The sequence below is a fragment of the Neomonachus schauinslandi genome, chromosome 3 (genome assembly GCF_002201575.2).
Source record: "Neomonachus schauinslandi chromosome 3, ASM220157v2, whole genome shotgun sequence".
Taxonomy (NCBI): Eukaryota; Metazoa; Chordata; class Mammalia; order Carnivora; family Phocidae; genus Neomonachus; species Neomonachus schauinslandi.
Window position 1 is genome coordinate 7,707,247 of NC_058405.1, and position 19,815 is coordinate 7,727,061.

At 35.7% G+C, this 19,815-nt stretch overlaps 1 pseudogene; it reads right to left on the minus strand.

Moving 5' to 3' along the window:
• Nucleotides 1-502: 502 nt before the first annotated feature.
• Nucleotides 503-1,708, minus strand: LOC110585862 (annotated as a pseudogene).
• Nucleotides 1,709-19,815: the final 18,107 nt, after the last annotated feature.

Sequence of the window (19,815 nt, forward strand, 5' to 3'; positions counted from 1 at the left end):
TTTTAATTAGAAAAAAAGAAAAGCTTTAATTTGAACAGGATTATTGGTTCTTTCTAAATAAGGAAATAATCTCTTAGTATTAAGGAAAAGATGATTGTATTTTTTACATAGAACAGTATCCAAATCTATGGAATACAATCATATGAAGTCTCTAGAAAGTGCTAGAAACTGTTTCATCAGATTTCATAAACTTCTCAAGGTAGAGTCCCAGTCACTTATCCAGAACTAGCCCGGTACATGCCAGGATATATGCATTCATTAATATATGCGTCAATTTGTTTATGCATGATCCAATCACTTAACACAATGACCCATTTCTCAAATTAAGAAATTATGTTTCAAATGGATGAAGAATCTCAGTCCAGGGTACACTATTTCTAGGAATTCTCATTCTTTGCTGCTTGATTCTGTGGCTCCTTATTCCACTGACCAGAGCAGAGCAGCCCAAGACTACACACTTCTTCTGGGGCAGGATGTCTTCTTCTTATATATCTGATAGCTGCTAACACAGGCTCTCCAGAGGAACAGCCAACCAGGACACTGGCTGTTTTCTTCGTTTGCCACACGGCTGGACTATGGCTGCAGTGTGAGTCGCAAAGAAACTTCTCATTGGTTTTCCTACTTTAATGCACAGAAACGTGGGTGGAGTTTTGTTTTTCTCTTCTTTTGAAGAAAGGTATCTTCAATGGATACTTGAATTCTCTTTAGTACACATAACTGAATTTCAAACTTATTATCCATTTGTCTGCCTTGGCATTTGTTGTCCAGAGCAGCTTCTGCAGAATTGTCTGGAGACTCTTATTCCTATTTGCTTCTGTACCAGAGGTCAGTTGCAGTGGGAGGGACAGTAACCCAGGTTTTATCTGGTTCTTCATTGCCTTCAGTTGAGGGATCACCGACCTGGGGAAGAGAATTACTAAGGGTGATGTGTATTCCCAGTGGCTCAATACTTTTGCCATCATTTAATTCTGCTTTCTGTAACTTTTCAGATAAATGTGACCTTTCTTTGTTCTTATTAAGGTAATATTCAATGTATCTAAGTTTATCTAGACCTTCACAGACATTCCATGTGTTTTCTACGTGGCTTTCTGGGGAACCAGACTGCTTGTCCATGTCTAGCATTATATCTTGCTTCTCATAGGTTTCTAAATCTAGGAGTCTCTTCAGTTCAGCATTACTATCTGTTCCTGAAAATTTCAGGGCTGACTGCACCTACATTTCTGTTGCAGAACTATTTTTCATGACTCAGCCTTCCTTAGCCCTTCTAGGTCAAGAGAAAGGCAATCTTTTGAGGTGTCCCTTTTGTCCATTTCACTATCAGTTTGAGAAGAAATTTCTTCCAAGTCAAAAAAGTCAACATCTTCCCCTAAAAGTAAATTTTCTTTGGCTAGAGATTCAAATAGAGCATGAGTGTCAGAAGTCTCCTTGCTGACCTTAGTCACTGTGATAGATCCATTGGTTTGTTCTGGAGAAATTCCAGTGTCTTTAATTTTCCTGACACAGAGCTTTCTGAGGGCTTCATGTGTGTGTATTTTGTTGACGTCTCCAAAGGTCTTGTTGTTTTGGAATCTGAAGAGATGGTTCTCTCTCCATTCTACTGCTGCTTTTCCATGTTGAGAGACTTGAACTTCCTGGACCATGGAAGAGATTGTTTCCATTGCCCTCTACGATGACATTCCCACATGAAGATCCAAAAATGCCTTGCCATTGCCTGGAGAATGGGAAGATCTGGCTTCAGAAAAGGATATCAACCCATTCAGTAAGTGTTTGAGCTACTTTTGATGGCAGTGTAATCTTAACTTCATTTTTAAAAACTGAAATTCCTTTTTTTTTTTTTCCTCTCTGTTCCCATGCCCCATGACAGGAAAAATAGTATTTTAAAGTTTCATTATGTAAATATTGCACATTTCTTGTTACATTTAATCCTATATATTTCATTCGCTATAGTAAATGAATTCCATTTTATTGTCTTTCTTAAATAATTGATAGAACATGCTGTGAAATTACCTAGGCCTGATATTACCTAGGTATAGTTCTTGACCAAATTTATATATATAAATTGCCTAGCTATCTCATTGTGCTATAGACTTTTGACAATAAAAGCACTGTACACTTGTTCTTCTGCCTACTTCCCATAAATATGTTGAAGTAAGTCACTCTGCAACTGCTAGCACCTTTTTGGTGAGAATACATACTTAAACTATGTTTGTTTAATTTTGAACTCAATGGGACAATTTTCAAAAAGAATTGCACAACGCTTAAGTTTTATATTTTTGGTTTCCTTAAATAGATACAGGTATGAGAAAGGAAATGGTGGAAGAGATTCAGAAACTTTAGGAAGAAAACAGCAGAAAGCCAGAAGGACATTGACTGGATATTGGTAATTAGGAAGAAGCAATGATTTCAAGTGACACTGGAATTTTGCAAATGCGTAGGTGGGCAGATGAAGCACTCTGGACAAACTTATGACCATTAGGGTGCGAGACATACTGGGGTAGTTACGAGGAGATGCAGCAGCCAACCCTGGCCCCGTGGCTCACAGGCATCTTGTAAATGCTTTTTGAATGACTGTTAGATGAATTCCATACCAGACACACTGAATTTGATGTGGATGTTTTCAGTGGTCCTGTAACCTTAAACCTGTGGGGCACTTTCAGTTTACAAAGCGCTTTCATATGCTGGCCCATTAATCCCCACAATAAACCATGGAGTAAAATATCATTAAAGCCCTCTTAGAGCTGAGGAAATGAGGCTTAGAAAGATTAAGTTCTTTACTTAAGTTCTGTGTTTAGTAGGAGCCAGAGATGAGGTTTAAGCCAGAGTGTTTTTGAAGCCAGAACCTGGGCTCTTTCTCTTAGTGCAGAATGTTCCAAGTAAAAATTGCTTCATCTGCCAGTAGCCGGCTATCTCAGACACATCTGAGGAAATTATAATGTCTGGAAAGACACAAATAATTGTAGAGTGAGTTAAAAATGAGAGCACAACAGCCATAGGCAAGAGACTCACAGAGGTTGGGACACTGTTTCTTTGTGACCAACACAGAGGGAAACTCAATGCTATACTTACGGGAGTGAATGATTCCCCAGAGGCTGGAATGTGCTGGAAGGATACAGATTTGTTTGGTAAAAAAAAAAAAAAAAAAAAAAATCAAATGCCAGAATTATGGTAAAAAAAGGACCAGTACTTGGCAACAAATTTCATGGAAAAGTTAAGGATATTGGGAAGCAAAAAGAAGGATTCCACAGGGTTCTTCTTGAGGAAAAGGTCTTACATATCAACTACAACAAACTCTAAGATATCTGAAGAAACTAAAATAATTCAACAACTAATATTCTTTTCCAATTTTATGATACACCTTTTTATAGTGATTTAGATATGGGTAGAGTGTTGGTGAAGTACATGACTTAACAGCTGAGTGGGGTTTTGCTGACAGAATATACTGCTTTCGAGAAATTTAAAAATTTCTCAACTTTGATTTCATTGCTTTGGTTTTTGTTTGAGGTCATCTTTTATAAATCTATTGGACAGTCTTTACACACATTCTATACCAGTCACTTTTTCTTGGTTCGCTTTTAACTTTTTGTTTCTTTTTTATTTTAAAAGTTTTTCTCCCCTTGCTTATTCTGTTTGTCTAAAGAAGTTATCTGTGTGCCGAGGTTAATATTGTTATTCATTATTTCACATCTTTCTCTACATGCTATCACCTCATTTCTTATTATTTCTATTTTAGATTTATGCTATTGTTTTATATCTTCTATCATTTTCTTAATTTATTTTCGCGGGTTTGGAAACACGTGGCTTGTTTCCATTTGTTCTTTGCCATGACTTTTTAGAGTGCTTCTATTTTCCACAGGGTCAATATTCTATTTCAATATATCTTTTAAAAAAATAAGAGCATGGGATTTAATTGTGATAATTTGTGTTGTGCTATTTTTTATTTCTCTACAGTAAATTAGTTTCGTGGCATTTGGAGAAGTAGGAGTGGGTCTGAAGAGTTTTTCTAGGCACACAGCTCTAATGGGCTCCCTGTAATTTCCATCAATTCTTTAAGTTATGTTCCTTTACCATTTGAAATCTCCTAATGGTTTTTCTTTGTTCATTTTAAACATGCCTAACTCTTGCTTTTGCTATCATTCCTCTTCTGATAAATTTAGATTCTCTTTCGAATAGTCTCTCTCCAGTGTCAGGCTCTGTTGTAGAAGGGATTTTGCAGATTTGGTAGACATCAGATTGCTCCTGTCACATCGTCTTAAATCATGGACTCATGCTAATTATCCACAATTTAGCATATGAAAAAAATACTTAGAGTTTCAGTAGATTTTTCTCAAATTGTCCTGCCCATGTTCCAGTGCATGCCTGGTGGCAATTTTGGGGTTCTCTACTTCTCACATCCACCATGGACCACCTTGCCCCCTGTCTTTCCTCCTGAAGAGATGCTGATACAACCTAAGTCTTGAGCTGCCAGGGGTTTGTGCCCCCTGCTCTTATTTCCTGATTTATTTATTTATTTATTTATTTTTAAGATTTTATTTATTTATTTATTTGAGAGAGAGAGAGTGTGCATGCATGAGTGGGGGGAGGGACAGAGAGAGAGGAAGAAGCAGACTCCCCTCCGCCATGTAGGGCTCAATCCCAGGACCCTGAGATCATGATCTGGGCCGAAGGCAGACGCTTAACCGACTGAGCCACCCAGCTGCCCCAGTTTCCTGATTTCTTGTAGTGGGTGTCATCGTGGGGGTTTGGTATTTGCTATTTTTGAGGAGCAATTCCAACAGTCCTGTCCTACAGCTGCTGTTTTCGTATCCCTTCACCTGACCCGAAGGTGAGAGCATAAAGCTCAGTCTTCAGGCTCCAACTGGCTTGAACTGTGGGCTCCAGTGCTTCAAAAATACACATTTCTGAATTTAACAGAATAGAATAAGCATTTATATTCGTAGGTGCCTTATTTTCTGAAACTTAAAATCTTCATATTCTTCTATAAAGCTTTGTACACACACTCAAACACACACAGTAACTGTTCATAATTAAAACTGATTTTGATTTTCACAAAACATTCTAAATGACACAGAATATTCTTTATCACCAAATGATCTCAAATATTCTCTTTTCTACTTTGTATTTTTTATCAGATTGACAGACCTGTTCCATTGGTTTGATTTTACTGTAGAATGGTGCCCATTTTTTTCTTTAAGACTGAAAATTCCAAATCACTCTTCCTATCCCAGTCAGAAAGAGAAAAAAGAAAATGTCTTAAACTGAAAGCAAACATTTGTAATGATTAGATAGGAATATTTTTGCAATTTCAAAGACCTAAACTATTTTTTCCTCAAACACTCAAGTTTATGTATTGATTTTATTAAGAAAGTTAGTAGATGTCAAATATTTGGAAACCATTTCTACGTTTCTTGACTGGTGATAAACTGAGAAGTAAACAATTAATCGTCTTTGAGTGGCAGTAAATACTATGCTAAATACTCTGTCAGGGAAATCTTTATATGCTGGAAGCAATTTTTAAATATCAATGTAAAGATAATGCCATATTTTCTGTATAGTTATACTAGGCATCTACTGAAGCCAAACCATTAGTGAGATTCATTACCTTGCTGGGGTCTTCATCTGAGCCTTTTCAAAGGTACTCTGTGGCACACGACCATACAGCTCATGGTTTCACAAACAAGTTATCAAGGGATTGCAGCATCTCCATAGAACTCCTAACTATTCATTTTTAACTTACTTTGATAGTTAATTTAGTCAAATAGAATATATGATTAAAATTTGAAAAACAGCTCCATGTATCTAGCTAATTGTTTGTTTGGTTTAACTAATTAATAGAATCTATTTAAAAATGTTTACAATTTTATGAAAGGTAATTCTGGTTTTTACTACAGTAATTTTTACACTCCATAATTTCCAGCACAGTATGGCAAGTTACAAACTCATTCATGGTTTCTCTTTACTAATATCTTCTTACCAAAATACATGTTAAGTCATTCATGTAACATTCAACACAAGAGGTCTAGCAATAAATTTAACATCCTTTTTAGCTAAATATTTTCATAGAGTTGTTTAAAACATTCTTCTGAGTAAAATTCCATTATACACACACACATGCACACACGCATACGTACACTTCTTTATCCATTCATCCATGGACACTCAGGTTGTTTCCATATCTTGACTATTGTAAATAATGTTGCAATAAAGCCAGAGGTTCATACATCTTTTGGAGTTAGTGCTTTTATTTTCTTTGGGTAAACACTTAGCAGTAAAATTACTGGATCACGTGGTATTTCTATTTTTAATTTTTTGAGGACCCTCCATGCTGTTTTCTATAGTGGCTGCACTGATGGCAAAATAGGTAAAGGGGATTAAGAGGTACAAACTTCTAGTTATAAAATAAATAGGTCATGGGGATGAAAAGTACAGCACAGGGAATATAGCCAGTAATATTGTAATAACTTTGTATGCTGACAGATAGTAACTCTACACATGGTGGTGAGCAATGTGTAATGCACAGAATTGTCAAATCACTATTTTGTAAACCAGAAATTAATGTAAAATCGTATGTCATCTATACTTTAATAAAAAATAAGCAAACAAATAATCATTTTTCCTGGAGCTGAATAACATAACTTACATTTTCAAATATGACTCCTATGTTATAAAAAAAAAAAACTCACACAGGTGTTACCAAATCAATTTTCACTTTAAAAATTACACATTTTTCCCTGAGAACAGTAATTAGTCAAAGCTTAAGGGATCTGAAGTATAGTAAAGGGCAGTTACTCTGTACTTATTCGTTGTGATCTGTATTCCTCAATCAGAGATTAAAAACTATTTAAAAAATTAAAATCTTCCCAAACTACTTTCCCAAACTGAAAACAAAAGTTTGTTAAATTCTTCATCTTCAGAAACTTTCATGCAAATAGAAATTTTAAATATCTATTACCTTTCAAGATATAGAACGACTAAAAAACCCATTTTCTTCTTTCAAAAATCTTTTTTTTTAAATTTGTATTGTTCTGTGAAAAATCTTAGGCAAGTTTCAAAAGAAGGGAAGTAAAGGGATTACAGTTAATTGGAAGTTTAATATTCGCCAGCTACTATGCCAGTACTCATACATAGGTTTATTGACTTCTACTCGATTTACTTAGTTTGATTTAAACTTTAAAATATAGTGAAAAATAGATTTCATTGTCTTATAAATAAAATAGATTTCAGTGTCTTAATAGTATTTGAATGTCTCAAAAATAAAATAGGTTTTATTGTCTTATTGGACATGTGAAGAAACAATAAGATCAAAACCATAACTTAATCATCAGTAGGTGTGATATTTGTAGATAAGCCTCGCTGGCCCAAGTGGTGAGTTTGTTCATTTTCCTCCTCGTATGGTATAAGGCAGGCTTGCTGGAGATAGAGAAACCATTCAGGTGGATATTGCTCCCTGAAAAATAATAATCTATTTTTTTTATCTGAAATAGGAGTTCAAACCAAATAAATAGAGATAATGTATAAATCAACTGTGAGAGGAGTTATACTTGCCTGGAAGGTAATGATCATATGAAAATGCAAAACTGTCATGTAATTTTACTAAAAGCTCCTTCACTCTTTCTTGAAACTGAAACAAGAGTTCTCATGATTGTCATAGTCTGTAATCCCTTACAAGAAGTGCATTATAAAAAAAAAAAAAAAGAGTGCATTACAGTTAGCATAGTTTGGGGCTAAATAAGCAAGTGAGAGTTAACTCTTGGCTGATGACAAACAGGCAGGGTGGCCATCAAAAAATAAGTTACCTGTCTGTACCTCTATTTTCCTTGTCTGTGACATGCTAAGAGGATGTCAATATTCCCCATAATTTTCATTGTTACTTATGATTGTCTGAAAGTTCTAATCAATGGAATAACATAAGAAACAGATATGTGAGACATTCTTGTTGGATTAAACCTACTAGAAGACAATATAGGAAAAAAACTTTCCCTTTTTTACACGAGGTTTGAACTCATGACCATAAGATCAAGACCTGAGCTAAGATCAAGAGTCAGTCGCTTAACTGACTGAGCCACTCAGGTCCCCTGGAAAAAATCTCCTTGACATTGGTCAGGAAAATGATTTTTTTGGCTATAACACCAAAAGTACAGGCAATAAGGGGTGCCTGGGTGGCTCAATCATTAAGCGTCTGCCTTTGGCTCAGGTCATGATCCCAGGGTCCTGGGATCGAGCCCCGCATCGGGCTCCCCTCCCTCTCCCACTCCCCCTGCTTGTGTTCCCTCTCTTGCTGTGTCTCTTTCTGTCAAATAAATAAATAAATAAAATCTAAAAAAAAAAAAAGTACAGGCAGTAAAAGCAAAGATAGACAAACGGGATTGCATCAAACTGAAAAGCATCTGCACAGCACAGGAAACAATTAACAGAGTGAAGAGACTACCAACAGAATGAGAGAAAATAGTACAAAACATACATCTAATAAGGGGTTAGTATTCAAACCATGTAAAGAACTCCTACAACTCAAGAGCAAGGGAAAAAATAACTCAATTAAAAAATAGGCAAAGTAATTGAATAGACATTTACCCCACAAAGATAAACAAATGCCCAACAGGTATTTGAAAAGATACTCAGCATCACTAATCATCAGGGAAATGCAGATGCCTTAAAGAAAACAGAAAACACATACTGTCTTCATACATTAGTGGATGTCTTAGATGTAAAGGACAGTTCATAAGGAAGGAACAGGCTGGACACACAAATTCTGGAATTTTCAACAACTGAATGAAGTGAAACCAAAGACCTGGATGAGTTTACCAAAGAAGGGTGGAAAGACACATGAGAACCCAGGGACCAAATCCTGTGTCTAATGTGGGTTAACAAGAGATGGAGGTTAACAATGGGGGTCCAGTGGCCTGTTAAACAAGAGCAAAAATAGGTGAAAATGGTACATCGAAAGCACAGTGAAAAAAAAATGTGGCAGAGAATGAGCTGTTTTAAGACAAATGCTATTATGTAGGGTGATGGACTAAAACTGAGCTTGGACATAAGGAGTCCAAAATTCCAGTGAAATCCTTCAGAAAATACAATCATCTCCATTGTTTGAGATCAAGAAACAGCAACCTTACTTGCACATATTATTACAGAAATTTCAGTAAAACAGTAGCAAAACTCTCTACTTTATTAAAATACTTATTATTAACAAATGAGATTTGGCACAGAAATGCAAAAAAAGTTTGCATGCTCAGATGCAGTTACATTATCTATTGTACCAGAAGGTCAGGTGAGAAAAGCTAAACCATCATTTTTAAGGAATCTGCAAAGACATTCATGAAATTCCTCAGTAAATTATATGGAAAAACAGGCTATTTCTTCACCTAATCAATAATATATATGGGTGTACTTACAGGAGGCAATCGTGGTTTTTAACTTATATTTTTGTTTTGGAGTTTTCAAAGTTTTAAAAGGTCTTTTTTTTAAGAATGCATGGTATTTGAAGCAACATATATTTTTTATTTTGTTTTGGTTTTTATTTATTTGCACAAACCATTCCTTTGACACACACCGTATCTGGTGACTGCTGACCTTCCTTGATCCGTGTTTATATCAGAAGCAGGTAGCCTTTGTCATGACTCCAAGTCCTCTACAGCTGATTAGGACAGAAGTGATACGAGCTGAGCTGAGATAATCTGAATGTGTACCTTGGATTCTGGATCAGTATCTTTCTGGGTGGATGAAGCTGAGGACATGTAAATACTGTCCCTCTTGGTAACCAAGTTTGTCTGTCATATAAACACCAAACAAAGAAAAATCAGATTGCCAGTGAACAAGGAGGATGCAGTGGATGAAGAGACATGCAGGAAGAAAAAGAAGCACAGGCAAGCTGTAAAGTAAGAGAAATATCCAGATTATCACTGATATTTTAATCCTTTTATTCTAGCCAAATTCTGACCTATACCCCTATAACTAATTCCTTTTGTTATTGAAATCCACACAAGTTGAATAATTATATGAATCTCAAATGACCATAGGTAATACGTTAATTCCCATATTTATTTTCTAGAGTCCTGAGGAAAAAATATTGGAAAATGAAAAAGAGATCCTTAGATTAGACCCACTCTGCTTCTGTTAAAGAAAAAAAGTGTTTTTCTTACAATCAAGAAATTTCTTTTCTTTTCTTCAAAGATTTATTTATTTATTTAAGAGAGAAAGAGCATGGGGACAGGCAGAGGGGGAGGGGTAGAGAGAATCTAGAGCAGACCCCCGCTGAGCACGGAGACTGGCATGGGGTTAGCTTGATCTCAGGACCCTGAGATCATGACCTGAGCCAAAATCAAGAGTCTGACACTTCACTGACAGAGCCATCCAGGCACCCCAGAATCAAGAAATTTCATTCTGGCATTCTTTCTAACAATTTGAATTCCAAACAAGCAATCAATATCCAGTACAAATATTTTGAAGTGATGGCATATAGATAAGATTAAATAAGATTAAAACCAAAAATAAGAACATGTGGATATATTTGTTTTCAAAGCATAGACTCCTCACAATATAATTATATTGCTAATGCACTGAAAATTATAATGGTGTAGAAGAACATTTTTTTTGATTAAATTTTGTTAGTTAACATACAGTGCAATATTGGCTTCTGGAGTAGACTTCATTGATTCATCACTTACATACAACACCCAGTGCTCATCATAGCACTTAATACCCTTCCCCCATCTAGCCCATCCCCCACCCACTTCCCTCCATCAACCCTCAGTTTGTTCTCTATGGTTGAGTCTCTGATGGCTTGTTTCTCTCTCTCCTTTTTTTCTTTTCACCCTTCCCATATGTTCATCTGTTTTCTTTCTTAAATTCCACATGAGTGACATCATCTTGCATTTGTCTTTCTCTGACTTATTTCACTTAGCATAATATACTCTAGCTCCATCCACATAGTTGCAAATGGCAAGATTTCATTTTTTGATGGCTGAGTAATATTCCATTGTGTGTGTGTGTGTGTGTGCACCACATCTTCTTTATCCGTTCATCAGTCAATGGACACTTGGGCTTTCTCCGTAGTTTGGCTATTGTTGATAATGCTGCTATAAACATCAGGGTGCATATATCCCTTCAAGTCAGTATTTTTGTATCCTTTGGTAAAAACTCAGTAGTGCAATTGCTACGTCATAAGGTAGTCCTATTTTTCAACTTTTTGAGGAACTCCAAACTGTTCTCCAGAGTGGCTGCACCAGTTTGCATTCCCACAATAGTACACAAGGTTTCCCCTTTGTCCACATCCTCGCCCACACCTGTTGTTTCTTGTGTTGTTAATTTTAGAAGAACATTTTAAAATGTATTTTAGCTTCTATTTATATTATTTTATAGTAATATTTTCTGATGTAAATTTTTGAGTTCTGATTGATCTAACCAAATAACGCATAAATCAAGACTAATTCAGCATTCCATAGTGACTCCTTTGAACAATAAAAACAATAAAAATACCTCTCAAGTCATGGAAGTCAAGACCCAGTAGCCCGTGCTTCTGGCTTATAATAACAAGACAGGGATAACTTTACCCTGTATGATCTTACAAATATCTTCAAATAGTGTTGCAAGAGTGCTGAAAATCAGAAAAAGTTTTCAGCTGATAAAAATGATTAAAGTCCTAGAACTGTTGCGATATGATATCACAGACTGGAATGAGATCGGCTAAAATAATTGCATGGCACATCATTTTTTATCACAAACAGTATTTTTCTTCTCATAGAAGTCTTTTGTATATTTTTAAATTTTGTTTTCCAACTAATGAACCATGAATATCTGTATTAATTTTCACGCATAGCTGATCCATGTAGCACAATCTCATCTATTGTGTTATTAAAATGATTAGTTTTGTTATAAAATTAAATGTAATACAGATTGGAGTAGTTTGGGAAAACAGAAACAAACAAAATTGCAATATTACACTAGAAGATTCCACTACTACCATAGGCCTTCTAGGTTTTTTTCCCTACACGTTTGTATTTTTGTATGGCAGACATTAGCTTATATATAAAATATTGTCAACAGTTAGTTTCTGCATGGATTTGAATGTCAATGGTACAACTTAGATTATCAATTATAACAAAATGGAAAAACAATGTTGCAGGAAAAAATGTTAAAATGCAAATAAGACTTGGCCCTGATTTTGCAGTTTAGTCCATTTTTATCATGCATTAGTATCTACCCATATGAAAGAATCAGTAATCTACTGTCCACAGGCCAAACTGACTTCCTATTTTGTAGATAAAACTTTATTGGAACATGGCCACATTCATTTGTTAACAAAATGTCGACAGTGCTTTTCCACTAAAATGGCAGAATTTAGCAACTGCTGCAGAGATGGTATGGCCCACAAAGCTGGAAATATTTATTATTTACCCCCGTACTAAAAAACATTTGCCAATTCCTGCAGTAGGATATCAAAAAAATACAACACTTGGTCATGGCACCCAAAAGCTTACAATCTATTTAGGCAAAAAAATATACACATTAAATACATAACCACCAAGAGCTGCAGTTGGTCTACTAAGTTCCCCAACCGTGGTTTTCTACTTGGGAAAAATCCAACTTGAGATAATCATTCATGACCTTTGGTGATACGGGCAAAACGATTTTTCTGGATAGACTAGGGTGAATTAAGAACCAATAATTTAAAAATTTGAGTTAAAGCAAATAAAAGTAACGTTCTATTCCATCGATTTAGATTTTTATAAATTAACATACTTAATATAATATTGATTTATATATTTTTTTTACTTAACAACTTAAGAGTAAACTATATCTGGAATTTCCTTTAGAAGTTAAAAAAAAAAGGGTGTATCTGGGTGGCTCAGTTAGTTAAGTGTCTGCCTTCAGTTCGGGTCGTGATCCCAGGGTCCTGGGATCGAGCCTCGTGGGGGGCTCCCTGCTCGCAGGGAACATGCTTTTCCCTTTCCTCCCAGCTCAGTGCTCTCTTTGGCTCTCTCTCTTTCTCTTAAGTAAATAAATAAAATCTTTTTAAAAAAGGAGTTAAAAAAGGGCATGCATCTGGTTGAAAATATAGACACAGCTATAAAATCTAAACATTTTCAATCGTATGTATGTTTTATGCTTTGATAAATGACCTCCATAGAGGTAAATAAAGCCATAGGGGGAAAAATTTTTGAGAATGCAAAATTCTTAGATTTTGCAGATGCATTTGTTTAATTAACTGGCTTAAGTCCTGGGGTACAACAAGAATTAATATTCTTGATGAAAAATTACATTTGAAAAAAACCATATGATAATGGGGAAATACTAGGGAACATAGAACTAAAACATTAGAATGTTAGTTAAGTTGTTTGTGCCTCTCTAATTTTTTTTTACATTTTTTTTATTCTTATGTTAATCCCCATACATTACATCATTAGTTTTTGATGCAGTGTTCCATGATTCATTGTTTGTGCATAACACCCAGTGCTCCATGCAGAATGTGCCCTCCTCAATACCCATCCAGGCTAACCCATCCTCCCACCCCCCTCCCCTCTAGAACCCTCAGTTTGTTTTTCAGAGTCCATCGTCTCTCATGGTTCGTCTACCCCTCCGATTTCCCCTGCTTCATTCTTCCCCTCCTGCTACCTTCTTCTTCTTTTTTTTTTCTTAACATATATTGCAATATTTGTTTCAGAGGTACAGATGTGAGATTCAACAGTCTCTGTGCCTCTCTAATTTATGTTTTCTAATTGAGGTAAGAATAGTTAACATGAGATCTACCCTACTAACATGTCTTTCAGTGCATAATACAATGTTGTTAACTATAAGCACATTGTCATAGAGCGGATCGACAGAATTTATTCATCTTGCATAATGGAAATTTTATATACATTGAACAACTTCCCATTTCCCCTTCTCTGACAACCACCATTCTACTCTCTTTCTATGACTTTGTTTTAGGTACTCATGTAAGTGGAATTATGCAATACTTATCTTTTTGTAATTGGTTTATTTCACTTACCATAACATCCTTCAGATTCATCCATGCTGTTGCATATGACAAGATACTTCTTTTTTTAAGGCTGAATAATATTCCAGTGTGTATGTATGTATGTGTGTGTGTATAAATGTGATTACATACATATATGTGTGTATATATATACATATATAAGAATTGAAATCAGAATCTCAAAGACTTACCTGTATTTCCATGTTTATTACAGGATTATTCACATGGGAGTAATAAACATGGGAGCACAGGTATCTCTGAAATTGATTTCAATTGTTTTGGATGTGTACCCAAAAGTGGGATTGCTGGATCAGATGTTAATTCTATTTTTAGTTTTTGAGTGACCTCTACACTGTGTTCCACGGTAGCTGCATCATTTTTCACTCCCTCCAACTGTGCACATGTGTTCCCATTTCTCCATATCCTCCTCCACACCTGATATTTTTTGGTTTTTGGAAAATGCCATCCTAATAGCTGTGAAGTGATATCTTGTTGGACATTTTCCTGTGGATTAGTGATGTTGAGCATCTTTTCATATGCCCATTGCCATACGTAAGTTTTTGTTAGAGATATATCTATTCAAGCCTTCCTCCCATTTTAATTGGGCTGTTTATTTGCTATTGAGTTGTAGGAGTTCCTTATATATTTTGGAAATGAACTCCTTATCAGATATATGGTTTACAAATATTTTTCCAATCCCATAGGGTTTTTTTTTTTCACTTGTTGAAGATTTCCTTTGTTGTGCAGAAGTTTTTGTTTGTTTGTTTTTTTCATTTGATGTAGTGCCACTTTTCTATTTTTGCTTTTCCTTTGGTGCCATATCCAAGAAATCCTTGCCAAGACCAATGTTGTGAAGCTTTTTCCCTATGTTTTCTTCTAATAGTTTTATAGTTTAAGGCCTTATGTTGAAGTCTTTAATCCTTTTCAAGTTTACTATTGTGTATGGTGTAAGATAAAGGTCTAGTTTCATTCTTTTGCATATGGATATCCAGTTTTCCCAACATCATTTGTTGAAGAGACTATCCTTTTCACATTGTGTATTCTTGGCACTTTAGTTGAGAATAATCAATCATATATATGTGAAGTTTACTTGTGGGATCTCTATTCTGTTCTGTTGGTCTATAAATCTGTTTCTATGTCTCATTACAATTTCTTTTTCATCACAGTAGCATATATATATATATATATATATTTTTGAAATCAGAAGTGTGATAGTCCCAACTTTGTTCTTCTTTCTCAAGTCTGCTTGGACTATTGGACTATTTGGGGTCTCAGATCATAACATGGATTCTTCTCTACTTGATGAGACATTGAATGACATCTCTGTGTCATTTCAACATGTATTTCATAAATGGAAAATGAAATATTGAAAAAAAGATTTATCTTTTCATGTGGAAAGAGAGATTTTGAGCACTTTAAACTGGCACTTCCAAAACGAAAATCAGTAATCTCTTTGTTTCACTCCAAGTAGCAAATTTCAGATTTTTAAATTTCTAATATATAAGGTTCATGTTAGATCTAAATACATTACATAGCAAAATATAGTATTTTTAAATTATAAGCAATTTTAGAGATTATAAGTTTAACCCATCATTTTTTTAGCTGAGCATATTGAGATTCAGTAATATATAGAAGTAATTTGGTTATACAGTTATTAATTTTCCAAAATAAGTAAGTTCTCAGTTTCCTAAAACAGGGTATATTCTGCCTTAATTGTGAAAAGTGGTGATTAATTCAGTATGAAAAAAAGTAAATAATAAAAGCAAAATATCAGAAACACTCATTAGGATAATTCTGGCATGTATTTTGTTGCTAGACAAACTCACTTAGGCAGTCATTGGTTTCATTGATATTTTAGGAATTATGGGAGGAATATTCACCAACACTAATGCCAGTTATGTATGTAAATCCTCTGTACAATGATGGGAGAATAACCCCAAAGTGTTTGACTTAATTAATCTTTTTCTGAGGCCCTTCACTACAGAACAAAAAATCTAAATAATGAGTAGGGACAGAGTATTAAGTATCTTTCTGCACTTAGGGGATGATTAATTATAATGGCTAAACCCCTGAACATTAAGTTGAATACTAATCTGATGACAGAGTTTGGAAATAAGCCAGTACTGCATCTGGGTTTTTTCTGTCCTTTTGACAGAATAATAAAGAAAAAGAGGAACATATTAACAGTTTATGCTTATTCCACTTAACACAGTCTCCTTCAAGTCTGCTTGTTAGTCAAGTAAAAACGTAAATTTCTCCCACCTTCTTGACCATAAATGTAAATTGCATATATATCTCTTAGTGATTTGGTACTCATCTCTGTTTTGAGATAGTGAAAAAAAGGAAATAACGAAAAGTAAAACCCCTTGAATCTATAATTTACACTTGCATCTTTTCATTGTGCTTGCTTGTTGTCTGTAGACAGAGAAAAAGTGCAGTCCTGTAGAGTTGCAAACTGCTTTGAGGTGGTTTTGATTTACAGAGCAAATACCTACTAGATTGTTCCATATCACATGGATTCACAGGGCTGGTGCAAATAAACTCAAAGGGCAAATGGATAAAAGGTCAAAAGATAAATGTTATTAAAGACTTTTGCCAATAGACAAAAGAAGTAGGGAAACTACTTTCACAGGAAGAGTTAGAAAAACAAGTAGCTCTTTCAAACTTATTTTTGTTGTTCCAAGGGATTAACCATACTCCAATGATAATAGGAGGGAAAAAGTCTTCAAGATGCTTACTTCTAAATCCCCCTTCTCTGGCTTTACTATTTAAAAATAGAGAAGAATGTAAGGTCTAATATCTACCTCCTTGAGCACTAATAAATTTCTCTTTTCTTTGATGTGGATCAATTTGGTCATGACACCATTCTTCAGATTGTTCACCTGGCTCCATTCATTGGGAATAAAGCACCATGCTATTGCTGTGTGCTAAGAATTTTTCCCCATTGACTTACTGCTATTGTCAGTTTGTCTTTTTATATGTGACTTGAAATTTCATACACACACACACACACACACACACACACGTATACATATATGTAAATGTATATATACATTTATGTATATTTAAATCTGTACATTTATATTTATATATTTATATATTTAGATTTTGCTAAATTCATATTGTTTTAAATAAATGGAATTTTAAAAATTTTAAAAATTCATATGAGTTCTGCTGAAGTCTCTTTTGAGGAAAGCTATCTGACCTTATGTTAATACTATCAACTAGATGTAGCTATAAATATGGAACCAAAATAACATTGGGTTTCTGCTTCTGTGTTGTGACTCATCTGTGACAAGGTTACATTCCCAAGAAGCATTGCAAAGTATAGAAACATTTAGTAATTTTTTTCCATGATACAATGATAACATAAATTGACGTAAAGAAAATAAGTGTATTCATTCGTCTTCTAAGTGACTATAATGGCTACTTTGGAGTCTACTTCTCTGCTCTCTATACTTTCCTCTGAAAACTCTCTGCCAGAAATCTGCTCCCAATGGCTCCTTATTTTCTCTCCTCTCCATTTCTGTCTCAATTCAGTAATTCAGTATTGAACAGGTCAACTTATCCCCTGTGCTCTTTCTTTTCCATGAACTTTCTGACATTTTACCCATTGCCTGTATTTATTTTACAAAGCCTTCATCTACATGCAGAAATGCCTTAGATATTTTTTGAGAGGACAAAAAGGCATTAATCTGCTGACATGTCACTTTATGAATTTATAGATTTTATTTTGTGATATTCTATTAAACGCATTTTGTATTAATCAACAATCTTTTTGGTTGTTGTTGTTTCTCTTTTCATATCAGAAGAAAAGCTTAGAAAGCCTAAGTTATCATTAGGCAGTATTGCCAGAATCTTTATTTCTGCCTTGTGACACTGTAGGCAGAGAATCAGCTGAGCCACACTATGTCTGGACTTCTGACCTACAGAAGATTTTTTTTTTCCAGGAAATCTACTTAGGAAAAGTAGAAAATCTTCTTTCTACTTTTAGAAAGGAACAAGGGAAGGTTTTAGGACTGTGTGAGGAAGGTGAAGAATTCAGAAGACAGCACCCACAGCCTAGGAACATGACACCTGACAACACAAACCCAAGACCTTGTTGTGTCTGTCTTCTGCAGATGTTGTCTGGGGCAGGTTCTCACCATCCAAGAGAAACCCTACAATTTGATGTTCTAGACAAATAATGTAAGAGCAAACCCCAGCATTGGGAAAGCTAAGTCAAAGTATAGACTTATCTAAGGTGGCAATCCTGATTACTCACAGCTATCATGTGGCTTTCAGGATAGTCAGAAGTTTCTTCCTCCAAGTGGAGACTAGAATGCTGGGGTTGGAGAAGGGGGATAGGGCTTGTATCCACTCTGAGTTTCAGTTTTCCAGTGGACAACCAGGGTTAGGACAAAGAAAACAGAGTGTGTGGCTAATTCTGCATTACAGTGGAAGGTCCACGATCACAGATTTCCACAGTGGATGTTATGGTGACAACACAATCCATATGACCAGCTGTGTGTTCACAGGCACCAAGGTGGCAGGGATCAGACTCACTCAGGCACTGCATGTTAGAGATAAGTACAAGTTCAAAAATAAAACAAGGTCCCTCTGGCATGCCAACAGGCCCCTCTCCACTTCTTATGGCAACACACACACATCTGATCTTAGAGAGGCAGAGGGAAGAGCAACACTAAAAGCTTGAACATGGATATCACCTTCTGTCCAAAAAGAAGTAGCAGGAAATAGATTTACAATCCCATCTTCAACAAACAGAACATCAGATTAATTATAGGAAACAATGATTTTAAAGGCACTGAGCATCAGATCAAAAAAAGTCAGGGATTGGTGACTATAATAGCCAGAATTCTAAAGAAGACACTCTGAGATTACCCTCCTCTGGTTATCCATTCAGGCAATATAAGCAAGCACTGTCATGAAGGAACTCTGTGGATAGCATTATGATTACTGACCAGCGGACTTTGAGATAGAGGGTTCATCCTGGACCATCAAGGGGATCCCAAAGTAGTCATAGAAAAAGGAGGCAGAAGAGTCAATAAGAACAATGCTGCAGAAGAAGAGAAGGGCAGGAGATGAGGCAGCAGGAGGGGTCCAGAGAGTAGAAACCTGGAAGGACTTGACACACCAAACTTGGCTTTGAAATTGGCTACTGGCCAGGAGATACAAGCAGCCTCTAGAAACTGAGAACAACCCATGTCCTACAGCCACACAGAAACGAACTCTGCCAACAACCAGAATAGGCTGAGTAACAGATTATGTTCCAGAGCCTCTGGAACGGAATGCAGTATTGCCAGAATCTTTATTTCCACCTTGTGAGACTGTAGGCAGAGAATCAGCTGAGCCATGCTATGTCTGGACTTCTGACCTACAGAACTGTAGAAAATAAGTGGGTATTGTTTTAAGTCTCTAAGTTTGTATTAATTTGTTATGACCACAATTGAAAATGAAAATGAACACACTGAAGGACAGGAAACAAACAAGTGAGCCCTACAATTGTCCCATTTTACTGCTTTAAAGAAATGACAAGACCATGGTTCTGGTAGGGAAGACCCAGGCAGAGCCAGGCACACTCCTTTGTTTGGTCAGACAGAACTGAGAGTCAGGGAGATGAAAGCAGAGAGAATTCACAGGACAGAGGAGAAAGATGTGCAGAAACAGAGCTGATCTGCAAGAGGCTTCCCTTCAAGCATTCAGCAGAGTTCTGATTGGCATCTGTGTGTGAAGAAACTCCCCGAGACCATAGAAAGGATCATTCAAAATGATTAGAAAGAATAGGATTAGGAGCTCACACAAGGTTGGGAATAGTGCCTGCTCCTACCAGAGAGATCAGAAAA